General features: G+C 37.4%; 1 long non-coding RNA gene across 1 annotated transcript in view; it reads right to left on the bottom strand.

The window, feature by feature from the left end:
• Positions 1-2,936: 2,936 nt before the first annotated feature.
• LOC144334855 (uncharacterized) overlaps positions 2,937-9,185 on the bottom strand; it is a 115,866-nt gene continuing 109,617 nt past the window's right edge. Inside the window, exon 3 of the long non-coding RNA XR_013405107.1 lies at positions 2,937-3,066. This is a non-coding gene — a long non-coding RNA (uncharacterized LOC144334855). The remainder of the gene's footprint in view (positions 3,067-9,185) is intronic.

The following is a 9,185-nucleotide window of genomic DNA, read 5'->3' as shown; positions in this document are numbered from 1 at the left end:
GAAGCATGAAGAAAAGGGTTACCTTTGCTTGTTAGCTCAAAACTCACAAACTGAAAGAAATGTGTTGATGACTCTCTACGGAAATAAAATCTGTAGCCCATGTCCTGGCATATAAATACATTGGTTGTTTCTACCAAATGAGTCAATAGAAAGGAGCATGCTTATGTAATAAAGTTGCTCTGGAGAAAAAAAGTAAAGGAAGCAAGTGTTGACCCTCTGCATAGGAAAATATTGTCACAATGAAGATGCACCAATGAGGATGTCTTAACACTAAGGTATGGACCTTCAAGTGGCCTGACCAACTCATTCAATCGTCTACTCTCCAGAAGATGATCTTCAGAGTCATATTCACCTGCAGATGAGTACCACCCTATGACTCTCAAACATGTGACCCCATTCACCTGTATGAAACACCTTCAAGAGCAAATGTAAATTTATCCCAATTCTCCACCCACTAGCTTTCACTAGAGAAAGCACATGGGTCTAAGAGTGATATAATTCACAAAAAGACACCCTTGAAGTCAATCTTATATTCATTTATAAATTCTAGAATGTTAAATTATATTAATAACAAATCTTATGAATTTTTTTTATTCATTCATTTACTCCCTTTGCAACTCTTTTATTTTTTATTTTTGAGATGGAATTTTGTTCTTGTTGTCCAAGCTGGAGTGCAGTGGCGCAATCTCGGTTCACTGCAAACTCCACCTCCTGGGTTCAAGCAATTCTCCTGCCTCGGCCTCCCAAGTAGCTGGGATTATAGGCACGCCACCACACCCAGCTATTTTTTTGTATTTTTAGTAGAAATAGAGTTTCACCTTGTTAGCCAGGCTGGTCTCAAACTCCTGACCTCAGGTGATCCTCCCGCCTTAGCCTCCCAAAGTACTAGGATTACCAGTGTGAGCCACTGTGCCTGGCCTCCCTTCACAACTCTTTTGACTTACCTGTCTTGACACTGTGAGTCTCGAGGGTCCCATAAGTAAAAAATCCGGTTGTCTCATATACTCTGCTTTTATCTTCCTCCTACCCAGCTTGGGGGCCTTGGCTCTGTTTTCCACTTCTGGCGTAGTTCCTAGCTCTTCGAATATTTCATAGATTATTGTCATTTCCCCCACTTAAATTTCAGCACTTCCTAAAAATCTTGGCCTGAACTCACTATCTGGTACTTGTTATTCTTGTGTTTTATATATATATATATATATATATATATATATATATATATATATATATATATATATATATATGATTCTTCTCCATCCCATAACCTCCACCTGCCCACCCACTCACCCCACAAGATCACTAAACCTAATCACCAGTGTCAGAGGTGGATGTGAGGGGTGGGGGGAAGGTACCCAAAGGGCCTCAGGTGTCCCAGAAGAAGCAGGGTTTGGATGTTGCAGATGTCACAGGACAACTGATATTTCATTCTTCTGCCAGTGTACATTCAAATCTCAGGAGTGAAAGGAACTTGAAAGTTCATCCATGTCTCCTCCTGTACACCAAAATATTAGCCATTAAGGAAAGATTAGCATTCCAGCGTGTCCTCAGAGATCTCTGAAGTGGATTCCATCATCTCCCTTAGTAATGCATTCCAGAGGCTCATCTCGCTCAGAGACATTTTCTTCATGCTGAACCTAAGTCCTGCTGGAAGCAATTTAAACCGCCCCCCTTTGGCCTGAAAGGGGGAAAAAAAAGAAAGCTCTTTGTCACTGTCCTTGCAGGGTCCCTCCATAGATTCCTTGGCTTCTCCAGGCACTTCATGTATTAGTTAAAATGAGAGCAAAAAGGAGACTGGGAGAGCAAGAGATGGAGAGAGAGGTCACACAGCAATGCTCATCTCGCCCTCTCTGGTCAACGTTTCAGAATCACCAAGGCCCTGGGTTTGACCCACCCCTTCCTTCTCATTTCTTTGACTAAGTCACATTCTCTTTTCACTGCCTGATGACCTACTTTTATTGCGAGCAAGGTTCTCCCCTTGAAAAGTGTAGATAATATGTAGCCCGACCCAGGGTGAATCAGCTGAGCTGCACAGCTGCTGTGACCTTTTCCTTCATCTCCTGGTAACATGAAGGAAGGAATAAAGATGATCAAGTTTTCTGCTGGCCAAACCTGCTTTGCTTTCCTGGCATAAAGACACGAGGAGATAAAGTATATTCTTCTACCCGAGACAGTAAATAAAAGAAAGAATGTTGTGGGTGTATAGGACATTTGGAACATTTCATTTTTGTAATTGTGCATTCTGAGCTAAGAGCCACCACAAAAGATGGGTCTTTGGAAATTGAGGGGGTTTGTGGTTGTATTTTGGGGTTGCAGACCAGCCAGGATTCTGTTTCCATTTTCCCTATTAGTCCTCAAGTTCTAGATTGAGGCCCCCAAAACCCTGGGGCATCTGACTAGAGACAGCTGCCAACATTTTCCCATGATGAGCAATGGAATGTGTATTGGCCGAGCTCGTTGATTGGAAAGGTGTTTATAAAGTTTCTTGATCCTTTTTTCCACCTGGTTTGCTTCCGGGACCCAGGGGTGTATGGACTGCAGTGTGCCACCGGGAACAAAGAAACGGGATAAACATCATACTCTCTTCCCTGGAAGCTGCTTTTGCATAATTTTATTTTCAAAATTATTTTGCTTTCTTTACTTTCTTTTCCTTTTTTTCTTTCCTCCCCACCCCCCACTCTGCCTCTGGTGTCTCTGTTTACACAGTTTAGACATTGGGAACATGTCGGTAGTTTTCCAGCTGCTTATGCACAAGTGTAATTGAGTCATTTATTTTTAGTGATGTCAAGACTTTGAGAACAGAAATAAAAGAAACATTACACACTGACTAACTAAAATGTAAGAGAGTCCTCATCTGGAGGATGAAGATACAGTGGATGTGATTATTTTCAAATTGTAGGCTCTTCACTCTTCATTTTAAAACCAGATTTGGAAATAATTTGTTTTATTTTCAGCTGGTGGGGTCTCCGATCTCAAGTGAAATTATCCCGAGCTTTTTCACAGTTGATGGCTGACTGGCAGCTCCTCATTTTCTTCCCCTTTAAGTGAGAGACCCACTTGGATTAGTTCCTGGATGGAAAAGATGAGGCTTAAATTAAAGACCTGTGGGATATCCTAAGATCCTCATAGAAAAAGGTCATTGGAACATGATCTGTCATTTAAAATGGAACAATTAAATAAGTGCAACAACCTATGTGTTTGATGACCAGCACATTCCAAGTATATTGTTACCTCACTTTCTATGTACCCACATTTATTTTGGATGCAAATCAAACCTGCAATAGAAGTATTCTTTGTTCTTTACAAAGCTGTCATGAAGTGCTAATGACATTGACACAGGTATTCTTTAGGTTCTTTCAATTCTTCCACCCCTAACATTCCCTAAAAATATAACAACTATTAAAATTTTAGCACAATATAACACAGGATATTTGAAAATAAAATTCTGATTAATAAAACTGGTTAATATTAATTGAGTGCACATGATACGCCAGGCATTATTCCAAGTATAGTACTTATTGGGAAGATAGAACTATAGATAAGGAAAGACATGAACAAAGATATTAAGTAATCTACCTAAGGATACACAGCTATTGTTCTATGATCCCAGAGAGTCTCTAGTGTCTTTATTTATGATCACTGTACTCTATGCTGCTTATAGCAATGGAAAGGCAACCAAAAATGGGAGAAATATATGCAAGCTAGAAGGCAAATACGTAATATTCTTTATATATAAAGAACTTTTGCAAAACAATATGAAAAAAGTCAGATGCCTTAGTAGGAAAAAGGGCAAAAGATAAGAATAGGCAATTCATACATAGAAACTGCCAAAATGGTTAATAAACTTTTACATTATTAAACCACATTAAAACTAAAGAAACATAAATGCAAACAATGATATGTACTTGTTTTCTGCTAGGTAAATTAGATTAGAAGAAAAAAAATGCTGCTCAGGTTTGACAATGGTATGAGGAACAGCCCCTGTTAAAAACACTGTTAGTGTGGAGTATAGATTGTTGCAACATTTATAGAAAGAAAATTCTCAGTATATAAAGTCTTTAAAATAAGTTTAGTAATTTCTCTTCTAGATATTTATACTAAGTAAATAGTCAAGAATGAAAACAAACATTCAGTTATAAAGCTATCAACCTCAGCATTATTTAAAATAATGGTACATCTTTATGGTAGAATACCAAACCATCATCAAAATTCATGCCCTTAAAAAATTAATATAAATATAAGATTTCCGTGATGTTATTAAATGAAACAGGGGTTTGTATAAAGGTATGGACAACTCGATTCCAACATTATGAAAAGTATATCTATGCATAAAAGAAACACTGGAAGACTGGAGTGTAACTAAGTATTATTCCTGATGATCAGACAACTCATGATTCTCACTTTTTCTGAAACTTCCTCTTCAGTGAAAATGTATTCTCTTATAATCAAAAAAATTAAGTAATATTGGAGTAAATATAGGAAAACATAGATGTGCCCAGACTTTTATAATGAATAAGCTCTTGCAAATTACATTTGAGCATGGACTTTAGCTCTGAAAGTCCTGGCAGAGGAAGCAAAGGGGAAATGAAGTACATATTGTCATTTTCAATAGAAAGAATAAAAATTTCTCTTTCAAAAACACTTTTTCCCTGATATTAAATTAAAAGTGAATCTTATTGACTGTAAGGGACCTTAGGTAACATATTGGACAATGTCTTCACTTTGCCCCTATGGAAGACACAGAAACTTTGTTTAAATGTACAGGCTTCATAGTGGCCCACTAAAAAGGGTAAACACTAAGCAAGTAAGAGTAAATAACAACTTAGAAAAGACATTTTTACAGGGAAGTAAGGTAAAGTAGTAAGCAAATGTTTTCCCTTGGAGTACCTAACCTCTTAATCCAGGGTTAGAGCTTAGAGGACCCTGAGGAACACTTTTGGGTCAAATGCCCTATGTTTTATCTTCAAAGTCATTTAGAGTGAACTGTGTTAATTCAGGGAACAATACTGTAGGCACACAAACAACTCCAAGTTAAATACAATAAAAGTTACAGGACTTTGGGCCTCTAAGAATTCTCTACTGTAATAAAAAGTGTTTCTCCATAATACACAGTTAGCCTCAGATTAAAGTGAAGAAAGTATAATTTAAAGGGATTTGTGCCAATTCTTCTTTCTGTAATATTTCCTCTATAAGACTTACTACAAAGATAGAAAATCAATGAATGATAACATTTTCAGACTTGAGAAGTTTCAGAGTTTCTGTCATCCAGAGGCAATTAACTTTTAGTAAGCCATGAACACTTCGTGGATTGAACTCGCAAAACCTGTGGAGTCTTGCCCCAGAAATATACATACATGTGCCAAAATTGAAGAAGGTTAAGAATTCCCTCACGTTCATCCATAATTCCCTAGGATAAGAACACCTGAATTAGTTTAACCTTGTTTTCCTGAGAAAACCTTAGAGCGAGATACATTATTCTACCTAAATGAACAATATTTCTTACTTTTGCAAAATTAGTCCCTTCACATGAGTGAAGTAACTCATCCAAGATTATAAAGCAAATTAAATGGCAGATCCAGGATAAAAATCAGGTCTTCTAATTCCCAGGACAATCTTCCTTCTCCCACATCTTTTGTTCACTTAGATTTTAAAACCTGCTCAGTTTCCCACAATCCTGGTAGAAAGGAGGATCTCTATAACACACTTAGGCAAATCCCATGGAGGACTGCGGTATCTCCTGGGAAAGCAACACTGAAAAAACTTGGAGTAAAGTTAGGTGAAAAGGGATATGCTAAGTGATATATGAACCAGTTTTCCAATGGACAAGAATTTATGTTAGCATCATATCCAGTTTAGGCAGTTCTTCTTGAATTAATCTTGGGCTGGTTTCTGATTATGGTCAAAGCATCTGAAAGTCAAGCATAATGTCTTACTCTGGTTTGGGAAGCAGTTGTGAATCAAAGCCCTCCAGCAACCCCAGAAATAAGGGTGATGATATGTCTGAAAATAAGAAGGGTGAGGCATAAAGATCAACCATATCAGAGCCCTGCAACTTATTTTCATGATATTAATAGTAAGTAATCATTATTTTCTTTACTTGCCAGGAGGAATTTGTGACTCATGAGCAAAAGAGAACTATAGGATGCTTTTGTGTCTGAAAACACAGACAGAAAATTTAGATCTTTCCGGTTATTTAACAAAACAACTAGGTTGAATAGTCCTATCAGTGGACCACGTGGTTTTTTGTACACTGGTTTTGGCTGGAAAGTCCCCCATGACTACCCTGTTTATGGGAGTCCTATCATCCTCCTAGGTCCATCTCACATCTCATGCTACCCAGAGACACTGCCCCAAATATCCCAGCCCAGGCTCATATCATTCTTCTGAGCAGTCCCTATGGTACGTTTATGTAGGACATAATTCAACAATATTTACCTACTGCTTAATAGATCTCACTAACTGCTTCGTGAATCTTGTTTCTCCACCAGATTATAAGGTATTCAAAGGCCAGAATCATGTTCCCAGTGCTGCTTCCTACTGTGCACTCTGATGGTATTCAAAACTTGTTTGTTGATTGACCGATTAAAATGAGAATATGGCCACTGTCCTGCCTGAATCTGGTTCAGCAGCATTCTCTTCAGAACAGAGTTAAGCTTTCCTGCCTGAAGAACCTCTGCTGATGCTTCAAGATCTGGCTGAAAATGCTACATCCTCTGCAACAGCCCCACTAACAGAAAAGTCCTAATAATTTCTTGGCATACCAAATATCACGGTATTTCTAAGGAGATGATGCCTGGAAGAACAGGTTCCCCCCACTCCTAAAATGATTGTTTTAATCCAAAAGTGCATTTTAAATGGTAATCAACATTATCGTACTATCATCTTTACCTGAGAGCTAAGAGAGCCAGTGAAAATTTTCAGAGTAATAAGTTCAGAAGAACTTTAAACATCATTTTAGCTAAATTATGGTCTAGCAATATAATAGAATACCATACAGCCATTCAAAATAAGATAGAAATATATGAAATGATGTCTAAAATATAATTATACATGGTAAAAAAAAAGCAAGTTGTAATTAAACAATACTGATACTATAATTGCATTTTTATTTTTAAAATGTGTGTATGAATGCACATATATATGCATTCATATGTATTATATATGCAGAAGCATCCCTGAAAAAAAAATCATCAGTCATTGTTCTATCTGGCAGTGGAATTTGGAGCCCGGAAAAAGGAGGAGAACTAGGCCTCGAACTTTCACTTTAGGCAATTCATATTTTGCAGTAAGCATTACCTTTATTACTTATGTCAGGTTAGAGTCGATTTTTTTAATTTTCAAAAAAATTACCAGTCCAAGTCTTTTAACAATGTAACCTCGTCTACCTCTCGCTGCTCCTCCACACACTTGGGACCTCAGACCACCCATGTGACAGATGTTTCCTCCATGCTACTTTGACCAGTCCTCTTTTCTCATCGAGGAATGACCGTCCCTCTTTGGTTTCTGTGGTGAACCCCTACTTGTCCTTCAAAGCCACTAAAAATCTCACCTCCTCTGTGATGATCCCAGGATGAATTAATTGTTTGCATTTCCGTGTCCTCACAGAACTTTCCACATATCTCTGCTAGAACAGAGATGTATGTATATATGTGTAAAACTACATAAAAAAATTGTATCCGTCTTCCTCACTACCGTGAATTCCTTCAGGCCAGATCTGTCTGTATTTTGTTCATTTTTGGCACTATCTTTTGCAACTCACGTGGAGCTTGGGACACTGTACTTATAGAAATATTTGATGAATGCAAAAACTGCGCGTCTGATCCTGAGATCCCTTCTCTGCAACCTTGGACATTCCGAATACCCAGTCAATTCTAGGCAACAACCCAGTTGTTGGTATTCTCAATAAAATGTAGCCTTGGACTCCTAGCCAAAAGATAAAACATCCACTTGTATCCTGTGTATTAACTTCAGATAATTTGATATCATAGCCTACTATAAGTCAACTCAAGGGAACCCTTTTGATTGTATTAATGAAATACAATAAAAATACATGTTCCTATAGAAGACATCATGCAGAGAATCTCAGGCAGGCTTCTTGGATCAATGTGACATAAAATTAGGGTGTCGTTTCCATTAAGTCCATATGTAACAAATTTTCTTTCCATGTTGATATGCAATAAGTGACCTGATTTGAATGACCTCCCTGTTGTCAGTTACACATTGCTTCTGTGTGAGAACTTCATGTCCACTAGCTTCCATTACTGTTTACTGGACAGAAAAATGAATTCCAGGAGTCTCACCACCAACATAAACTGAAATAAAACCAATAACTGCAATGTTGTAGAAATGGCTCTACATACCTTATTATATTTAACTCTCATAAATGTTTCAAGAGGTAGGAATTTTTAACCCTACCTATGAAGAAGAAAACTGAGGACCAGGGAAGTTAGGTAATTTATATCAGGTCAAAGAGCTACTAAATGGTAAGGTCCAGATTAGACTCCATTCCCTCAGCTCTTCTCATTAAGATATGTGCATATGTCATAATATTAAGCCGCATGACCTCCATCTAAAAGATGTGTACCCATCCAATTTCAAATGAGAGATCTTTCATAGTCATTAAAACACCAAAAATGGAGGATTTGTTTTGCTGTGGCAGTCACCGATTTTCTTCCTTTTCTATCTTCCTTATTATGTTTCTTATCTATGTATGGCTATCTAGACATACATGTATCTATTCATTCAACATTCAATGAGCACCTACTATTGACCAGACATTGTAGCAAGCAACTGGAGTGAACCATGAACCCGAAAAGATAAATATGGGTTCCTGTGTACCCAAGGCAAGCTTATTGATATCTAATGATTAGAACTCATTATCAGGTATAGTTAATTTGATCTCAGAGTAATTTTCTATTAAAATTGCTATGAATATGTGAATATTAATAGCCAACATTTATTGAGGACTTACTTATCTTCTAGGCATTGTTCTAAGAGTTTTACTGTAACTCATGTAATAGTCACTGTAACTCCATATATTTGGTGGCTTTTATTAATCCCACTTTAAAGATAAGGAAAGTGAAGTACAGAGAAATGTGATACCCAAGGTCAGACAGCTAAGAAATGGCAAGGTAGGATTAAAGCCCGGGCTATCTGAACACAGAATGCTTGACCAATTATTTTATACA

This window comes from Macaca mulatta, chromosome 15, assembly GCF_049350105.2.
Source record: "Macaca mulatta isolate MMU2019108-1 chromosome 15, T2T-MMU8v2.0, whole genome shotgun sequence".
NCBI lineage: Eukaryota > Metazoa > Chordata > Mammalia > Primates > Cercopithecidae > Macaca > Macaca mulatta.
Note: the sequence above shows the minus strand (reverse complement) of the source record. Positions and strands in the feature narration are given on the sequence as shown.